The 9,703-nt window shown below is 46.3% G+C and overlaps 1 pseudogene; it reads right to left on the bottom strand.

Moving 5' to 3' along the window:
* Positions 1–2,041: 2,041 nt before the first annotated feature.
* LOC114498724 lies at positions 2,042–9,703 on the bottom strand (annotated as a pseudogene).

The raw sequence follows: 9,703 nt of genomic DNA, 5'->3' as shown, positions 1-9,703 counted from the left end.
TATTAAAAACTGTATTTATTGGCATGGTTGCAATGGCCAGAAATTTTGAAATCTCTGTATATTACCTCGAGCAGCTACAGTGTTTACTGTCAGGGTGCTTGTTTCGTGGACTGAAACCTGACTCGGCAGTGGCTTCATTCAGTGGGATGAGTCCACGGCCATACCACCCTGAACACGCCCGATCTTGTCTGATCAACGAGGCTGAGGTGCCATAACTTCTTCGGTATAATTCAAAGGCTTAAGAAGAGGAAGGCTGAAATACGTATTACAGGTGTGACCCTCCCACATTCCACTGTGTCCCCAGGCAGACCCAAAGCATTGAGAAATACCCTGATGAAAGAAACACCACAATTCCACAAAGTTCTGTACTATCTGTCTCTTGCCATCTGGTGATGAAAGTGATAGGTGCCCCGTTGCAACACACCATCAGAGCGGCCGAGACAGCCTGGGACCAAAGGCTGAAGTGGTCAGTAGGCCTAGAACAGCAATGTAAATGTGGTGACCCATGGTAGCTCTCTGACCAGCGTCCTTAGGCCTGAGAGACAGGCAGCCAACTAAAGCAATAAGTATAACCAGAACCATCTGAGATCTGGACAAAAGGCACCGGACTGTGTCCCCATAGGAAAATTGTGTCCTCTCATCCTAATCCTGGACTCAAGCCAGTTCAGTGACATGGAACTTCTTCTTTCTTAAAATTTGTTTGTTCATTTATTTTGCTCTTTAGATTCCATATATGGCATTTGTCTTTCTCTGTCTGACTTATTTCACTTAGCATAATACCCTCTAAGTCCACCCATGTTGCTGCAAGTGGTCAGATTTCATTCTTCTTGTGGCCTAGTAATATTCCACTATATATATGTACCACATCTTTTTTATCCACTCCCCTATTGATAGGCACTTACTTGGGTTGCTTCCACATCTTAGCTACTGTAAATAACACTGCGATGAACATAGGAGTGCGTATATTTTCAGTTTAGTCCTTTGAATTTCTTTGTATATATACCCGGAGGTAGACTTGCTGAGCCATAGTTCCATTTTTAATTTTTTTTGAGAAGTACAGATACATTTATTAGTTAAATATTGATTTTATAGCTACTTCACCTTAAGACAATGTTAAAAGGTTGGTGGGTTAGGGAAGAAGGTACATGAGGATGGCCTTCATGAAAGAAAGTAATGTAAGTGATGATTAAAGCAGAATCTTCATTTAGAGATATTCTCTGCTACAGTTTGTAGGATTTGGGGGTATGGGGCTGAGTGTTTCAAGGTAGGACCTAGGAAGGCCCGAGTCGGCGGCAGCTGTGTTGATAGGGAGGCATGGGAGGAGGGGTCTGTGAGCCCAGTGTTACAGGTGGAAACGGACACGTGGAGGCCAGGAAAAGGCCAATGCCAGACCAGCACTGGAGAGCCCACAAGGCCCACCTCAATGTCTTCTCTTATCATCCCTCATCTTTCCTTCTAGGAGTTTTGCTGTGTTTGTTTGTTTTGACTTGATTTTGCAAAATCCCTAGCTTTTCACTTCCTGGATGAGAGATTTTTGATAGAAGGATGGGGGGTGGGCACTCCGCACCCCTTGGATGGACTCGGCCTGTTCTCTGGCCCAGAGGTGCATCTCTGCGGAACAGAAGTGGCATCAGCAAGATCTGAGAGCAGGTGACTCAGGATTCATGGAAACCCCTGCCCCACCCCATACAGCGCTGGCCCTGGCCCAGGAGGGTGTCCCCCCCCTGGCAGCCTCTCTACAAAGATCTCAAGTCTCAGATAAGTGCTTTGGCAGAACTTGTTCTCACTCAGAACCCTGTGTGTGATGGGTGGGGCGGGGGATTTTGGAGACAGGCTTGGAGGGTGTGCTGCTGATTGCCCCAACTGCTGAGCTCTTGCTTCATTGAGGAGGAGGCGTGTTCAAGCAGAAGGCAGAGCCGAATCACTCCTAGGAGTGGAAGGAATTTTTATTTTCAGAGGCCTTGGGGTGAAGAGGAGGAGAGAAGGAATGAGTTTGTGAGCCGGGGAAAGACATGCGGGGGAGGCAGATTTGCCAAGTGGCGATTCTGCCGAAGCCATACCGTATGGTGGGTGAAGCAGCCTCTCCTGCCTCTCCCCATGGATGACCCGATAACATGGGTGCTACACCCAGTGTTTCTGGGGTCAAGACCCAGTTTTGAGGGTTCAGAGGCATGGTGAACTTGAAGGGGAGTGTTGGGCAAGGCAGGGGCTGCCCAGAGGTTGCCCGTCACATCCAAAGGCACATCAGATACCCTGACAAAGGCTGGAGCAGGTGTCCCAGTACCCTGCCCCTCTACCCCCCCTCAGATCCCAGGTGCTGGAAACACCATGGAAAAACCATCACCACAGGCCACAGTAGTGGAAGGATACAGAGGGACAGCTCATCTCTCATCGGGGCTCTAGCAGGGCAGGAAATGAGAAAGAAGCCCCTGTCTCCACGAAAGGGACTGAAGTGTGCTCCCAGTGAATGGCGATGCACCCAGTTCAGAGTCAGGGCTCTTCTCCAGTCCGCCATCTTGCAAAGGTACCTGATAAAACCCAACACCCACTTCCCCTCACCAAATCCTTGACTTCAAGTGTCTTCCCAGCTGTTCTTCCGGAGCCATTCCCAGACAGAGCAGGCCAGCTGGTGAGAGCCTAGAGCCTGATCTCAGCTCTTCTCCAAGTCCCAGGTCTGTGCAGGAATCTGAGGAGGGGGGGAGTGGTGCTCCATGACAGTGAGCCAAGGCCAGGCTGTTCCAAGGGTCCTGCTTGGTTGGGGCTGACCTGTGGTGACTGGCTGACAGAAGATGCATATTGCCTTGTGCAGAGAGCTTCGGGGCCGAGAGGACTGGGTGGATGGAAGGCCCATGGGCAGACATCGCACTGACCAAGAAGGTCTGGGACCTGTGGCCGTAGTGGGACGCCAGCCTGGGCTCTGTCTCAGTGGGGCGCCATCTCTTTACTGCTGCTGCTGCTGGGCATGGGGGTGATGCAGTGGCTGGAAACGCTGCCGGTGGGAGCAGGGCTCTCACTGCCAGTGGGGCCCTCTGGTGGTCTAGATTTATTAAGGTTCTTGAGATTCCGTGTTCTGGTTTGAATCCCCTTTCTGCATCACAAGAAGCCTGAGAACACACTGGAGCTTCCTGTAGAGGCCGCAGACGCTGCACGCGGGCTCACCCTCCACTCCTGCGCAGCAGAGGCGGTGGGTGCAGCAGAGGCCCACTCGGCGGGAAGCCGGAAGCCGGAAGTGGGAAGCCGGAAGCGTGCAGCTGGTGCAGTGGTTGATCCGTTCATCTTGCGGTAAAGACCATAGGTGTTACCTACATAGTGCCCTGTCCATCCCGCCTCCAGAGTGGACCAGCCACGGCCCCACAGCAGACACATTGCCTTCCAAGAAGTCATCCAACATATCTACGAGACTGGGGTGCAGGGCAGCAGGGTTGGCGCGGCTGTCCGGGCTGTGTAAGACGGGCTGTCAAAGAGACCGGCGGAAGCGGGGGGCGGCAGCGGCCCAGGATGCTCCCGGGTCTGCCATGTAGGCCTGGCAGGGCCTGGAGTACGGGCAGCCTTTGAAGCCCGTTCACCAGATCTGCTCCTGGCCAGTCAGGCCCGCATCCGCCGCCACTGCCGTAGGCTGAGGCTTCCCAGGCCGTGGCGGGTGCGGCAGCAGCAGCTCCTTCCAGCGACCTGGTGGTGCCCCGAAAAGACACGTGCAGCGGGTTGCAGGCGGCTCCCTCTGCTCCTGCCAGGCTCCGGTCTGGCCTGTCCTGCAGTTTCCGGGGCCCAGCACCCAAGGTGACTGCACCAGAACCGCAGCTTGAGGTGGCTCGGAAGGGGATGGCTTGGGAACGCCCAGCAGGTAGAGCAGCAGGCACAGCACCGAAGAGGGTACCGGCTCACCTGTGTGTGTGTGTGTGTGTGTGTGTGTGTGTGTGTGTGTGTGGTGGGGGGCGGGGGTGCACAGACAACAGGAAGCAGCTCCCGTTGTGCGGGAAGGCGCCCTGTCGCCGCCGCCGCCGCCGTAGGTCCTGGAGTGGGGGCTGTGGTTGGCGGCCAAGGCGGGGCTCTGGTGCGTCGTCCTGCCAACTCCGCTTCCGAGTCCCCTCCCTCGGCGGTCAAGGAGCAATGCGCAGAGAGAAAAATGATCAGGACAAATAATGTACAGGTGAGGGACTGTCACAAAAACAAAGATAAAAAAATCAAATGCTTTTAAAAATCCTTCAAAGATGTCATTTAGCAAGATTTGTTTACTCAGGAAAATCCCAAATTAACTCTTTAGTTGTTCCTGGAGATGGTGGAGGAGGGGCCTAATCCACCGCAGGGTTTAGCAGTCCCCAGCAGCTAGGGTGGCAGAAGACGCAGGGTGGGGCGTGGGCGCAGTTGTGGGAAAGGCCTTCGGGTCACACCAGGCGCCAAGGCCGCGCGCAGCCTGCAGGACAGCGCGGCCTGGGCGCGGGTGGGTAGGCTGGCGTTGCAGCCGCCGCCCTGCTGGGCTGGAGCTGCCAGGAGGGCGGGCGAGCCTCTGCTCCCCCGCAGGAGATTTGGACCAAGCCTACACTCTTTCAGCCACTGTGCCAGTCGCCTCCAGTTCTCTATTTTTAATTTTTTTGAGGTAACTGCCCAGTGCTGTTTTGCACAGTGGCTGCACCAGTTTGCATTCCCGCCAACAATGCAACAGGATTCCCTTTTCTCCCCATCTTCACCAGCACTTGTTTGTTGCTTTATTGATGACAGCCATTCTGATAGGTGTGAGATGGTATCTGATTGTGGTTTTAATTTGCGTCTCTGATTATTAGTAGTGACATTGAGCACCTTTTCATATGCATGATTGGCCATCTGTATGTGCTCTTTGGAGAAGTGTCCATTTAGGTCCTTTGCCCAATTTTAAATTAGTTTTTTTTTTTTGATGTTGCGTTTTGTGAGAACTTTACACATTTTGGATATTAACCCCTTATCAGATATTTTACATTGTTGATCATTTCCTTTGCTGTGCAAACATTTTTTAGTTTGATGTAGTCCCCATTGTTTATTTTTCTTTTGTTTCCTTTGACTGAAGAGATATATCAGGGGAAACGTCATTATGAGCAATATCTGTGATTTTACTGCCAATGTTTTCTTCTAGGACTTTTATGTTTTCAGGTCTAACATTGAAGTCTATAATCCATAATAAATTTTGAATTTATTGTTGTGTGTGGTATAAGAAGGTGGTCTAGTTTCACTTTTCTGCACATATCTGTTCACTTTACCCAACACCATTCATTGAGCAAACTATCTTTAGCCCAGTGTATGTGCTCAGTTCCTCTGTCAAATATTAATTGACTATAGATGCACGTTTTTATGTGGGGCTTTCTATTCTGCCCCATTGATCTGTGTTGGTGCCAGCACCATGCTGTTTTGATTACTATGGTCTTGTAGTACAGTTTGATATTAGACAGCGTGATTCTTCTGACTTTGTTTTTCTTTCTCAAGATTGCTGTTGCTATTCAACGCCTTTTATGGTTCTGTATAAATTTTTGAAATATTTGTTCTAGTTCTGTGAAACACATCGTCATCGTTATTTTGTTAGGAATTGTGTTGAATTTATGGATTGGTTTGGGTAGAATGGACATTTTAATGATGTTAATTCTTCCTATCCATGAACTTGGTATGTGCTTCCACTTATTTTTATCTTCTTCAGTTTCTTTTTTCAGTGTCTTATAGCTTCCCCAGTATAGGTCTTTTACATCCCTTGTTAGATTCATTCCTAGGTATTTTATTCTTTTTGAAGCAACTGTGAATGGAATTGTTTTCTTAATTTCCCTTTCTGATTGTTTATTATTGGCAGATAAAAATTTGACTGATTTTTGGATATTAATTTTGTGTCCTGCTACTTTACTGGATTCATTTATCAGTTCTAGTAGTTTCTTGGTGGACTCTTTAGGGTTCTGTATGTACAGTATCATGTCATCTGCAAAAAAACAGTTTTACTTGTTCCATCCAGTTTGGATGCCTTTTCTTTCTTCTTCTTGTCTGATTATTGTGGCTAGGACTTCCAGTGCTCTGTTGAATAGGAGAAGTGAAAGCAGATACTCCTGTCTTGTTTTTGATCTTAAGGGCAGTGCTTGTAGTTAATGCCTATCGAATAAGATGTTGGCAGTGAGTTTGCCGTACATGGCCTTTGTTGTGTTTAGGTATGCTCTCTCTGTTCCCACTTTGCTGAATGTTTTTTATCATAAATAGGTGCTGGATTTTATCAGATGCTTTTTCTGTATCCATTGATATAATCACGTGGTTTTTATCCTTCATTCATGTATCCTCGAAGAGGACTCCAGCAAAGCGATGCTGTGTCATTGGTGCATTGTATCAGGAAGCACAGGGTGCTGGTTTGTCCATTGTCGCTGGTGTTTGAATTCTTCACTGGGTTGAGGTGGTGTCTGCCAGGTTTGTCCATTGTAGTTTTATTTCCCCCTTTTTAATGAATAAATAATTTGTGGGAAGATATTATGAGGTCATGTAATTATCAAACGTTCACCCAGAAGTTATAGCATCCACAAAAATATGTGTTTTAAAGACCCAGCAGGCATGCACTCTTAACAGCATTTTCAGGAGAAGGTGAGAAGGCAGGGACAGCTCCATCATCTCTTCAGCACTTGGGACGCTAAGCGTTTGCCTGGCCCTGGCATACCAAAGTCAAAGCCGCAGTGTCTTACAGAGTTCTCTGTGAAAGTTTTGCTTGTGGTTTTTGTTTTCTTTATTGATTTGGCAATAAAAGCTGTATTGGATCTGCCAGGATTTTGAACTGGCCCCTATGGCCAGTACAGAGGCTTTCGCCTGATTCTCTGTTTCCTTAGGAAAGTTTCAGGCCCAGAAGTCACCTCTGTTCCTGAAATAAACTTCTATTGCTAGAATATCTAACAGGCACGCTTAGATTCTGTTTAATTCAAAGTGTGGGAAAAGGTTCTTGCTGGGACCCACACTATAAATGTTTAGCTTGATGGATCATCCCATAGCATTCCTTGATGTATAAGGCCACCTATAATTAATGACTGCTGAGGGGGGGCATTTGTAATGTGGGAAATATGCTGTTCCCAGCATAGGGGGAGTTGGTAAGGGGGAGATGGAAAAGCTTGGGGGGAAGCATTCTAGGCTCATGAGACAGAAAGGAAATATGAAGGAAAGGGAGCCAGGGGTCAGGGTTCTTAGTCCTACACACACACACACACACACACACACACATTTACAGAGTGATAGAGAAAGGAAGAGAGAGAGTAGGAAAATAGAAAGAAGGAGAAAGACAGGGGAGGAGAAAGGTGGAGAAAGGAAAGGGAATTTTTGTTTGTGATGGGATAGGTGTGTGTTAGTTCAGCCCTATTCCTGAGTAAGACAGATAAAAGAAAGGGAGATTTATTAGCATAAACTTTTTATTAGCTTTTTTATGCTAATAAAATATATTTTTAAAACATTTTTATTTATTATAATATTACAGTTGTCCCATTTTTTTTCTCCCTTTTATTCCCTTCTGCCCTGTGCCAACACTCCCACCAGCATTACCCATCCCCTTAGTTCATGTCCATGGGTCACACATATAAGTTCTTTGGCTTCTCCATTTCACATACTATTCTTTACCTCCCCCTGTCTATTTGGTACCTATCATTTATGCTTCTTGCTCTCTGTACCTTTTCTCCCATTCTCCTCCCACTGATAACACTCCATGTGATCTCTATTTCTGTTACTCTGTTCTTCTTCTAGTTGTTTGCTTAGTTTGGTTTTGTTTTTGTTTTTTAGGTTCCATTGTTGATAGTTATGAGTTTGTTGTCATTTTACTGTTCGTATTTTTTATCTTCTTTTTCTTAGTTAAGTCCCTTTAACGATTCATATAATAAGAGCTGGGTGATTATTAACTCCTTTAACTTGACTTTATCTGGGAAGCACTTTATCTGCCCTTCCATTCTAAATGATAGCTTTGCTGGATAGAGCAATCTTGGATGTAGGTCCTTGCTTTTCATGACTTGGAATACTTCTTTCCAGCCCCTTCTTGCTTGCAAGGTTTCTTTTGAGAAATCAGCTCATAGTCTTAGGGGCACTCCTTTGTAGGTAACTGTCTCCTTTTCTCTTGCTGCTTTTAAGACTCTCTCTTTATCTTTAATGTTGGGTAATGTAATTATGATGTGTCTTGGTGTGTGCTTCCTTTGGTCCAACTCCTTTAGGACTCTCTGAACTTTCTGAACTTCCTGGAATTCTATTCCCTTTGCCAGATTGGGGAAGTTCTCCTTCACTATGTTTTCAAATAAGTTTTCAATTTCTTGTTCTTTCTCTTCTCCTTCTGGCATCCCTATGATTTGGATGTTGGACCATTTAAGGTTGCCCCAGAGATTCCTAAGCCTCTCCTCATTTTTTTTGAGTTCTTGTTGCTTCATTCTGTTCTGGTTGAAAGTTCTGCTCCAAACTGTTGATCTGAGTACCAGTTTCCTTTCTTTGCTGTTGGTTCCTTGTACATTTTTTTATTTCACTTTTCATAGTCTTCACTTTGTCCTTTATTTTGTTACCATACTCAACTATTTCTGTGAGCATCCTGATTACCAGTGTTTTAAACTGTGCATCTGATAGGTTGGTTATGTGTTTATCACTTAGTTGTATTTTTATGGACCTTCGATTTGGTCTTTCATTTGGGGATATTTTTTAGTTTCGGCAGACCTATTTCATATTAGGGGGGGGACCTTAGGTATTTGCCAGGGTGGGGCAACCCATGTTGCTGCATTGTGGTGATGTATGTGGGGGAGTGGTCCAAGAGGGAACAATGCTGCTTGTTCAGCTCTTCAGGAAGTGGCTTTCAATCACTTTCTCCACTACCCAAAAGCAAATTGGGCCCTTCTGGTGCTGATTCCTGGGTACGAGGCTTTGTGTACATTTTAGGACCTTGTGCGTCTCTCCAAGGAACTCTCCTGTGAGGCTGGGAGTTTCTGCTACTGCCTCAACCCTCACAGATTTTTTTTTAGTCAGAGATTTTGAGGCATTACATCCCTGCACTGGAACCCAGGGTTGCACAGTCTGTCTTGCTCCCCAGTTGTTCCTCCCAGTTTACCTGCATGCAAATGTGGGACCACCTGATCCATCAGCTGCTGCCTCACCTGCCCTGATCCTCCAGCCTTTGCCTTGCTGAGAGTCCTCTTCATCCTGGCTGCCCATCTCCGCCCCTCTTTCTGGTCTGGATGAATGTTTCTTCTTAACTCCTTGGCTGTCAAACTTCCACACTGTTCAATTTTCTGGCAGTTCTGGTTATTTTTTGTTTTTAAATTTGTTTTACTTCTTTTGGTTGTGTGAGGAGGCAAAGTGTATCTACTTATACCTCCATCTTGTCCAGAAGTCTAAAATATATATTTTTAGGTTTTACAAAATCTCTATATAAAATGTAGGTTTTATAATATATTATTACTTGAATTTATAATCCCACTAACAGTGTGCAAGGGTTCCCTTTTCCCTACCTCCTCACCAGCATTTGTTATTTGTTGACTTTTTGATCATAGCCTTTTCAACAGGTGTGAGGTGATATCTCATTGTGGTTTTGATTTGCATTTCTCCTCTGATTAGTGATGTTGAGCATTTTCCTAAGTCTGTTGGCCATCTGTATGTCTAATTGGTATAACTGCACAGAAAATTTATTTCTTTTATGAGCTTTTCTCCTTTCTTTCCTTTTGATTCAAAATGGCCTTGTCCAGCACCATGACTCACCTGCCTCCCTCAT

Source organism: Phyllostomus discolor, chromosome 6, assembly GCF_004126475.2.
Source record: "Phyllostomus discolor isolate MPI-MPIP mPhyDis1 chromosome 6, mPhyDis1.pri.v3, whole genome shotgun sequence".
NCBI lineage: Eukaryota > Metazoa > Chordata > Mammalia > Chiroptera > Phyllostomidae > Phyllostomus > Phyllostomus discolor.
Note: the sequence above shows the minus strand (reverse complement) of the source record. Positions and strands in the feature narration are given on the sequence as shown.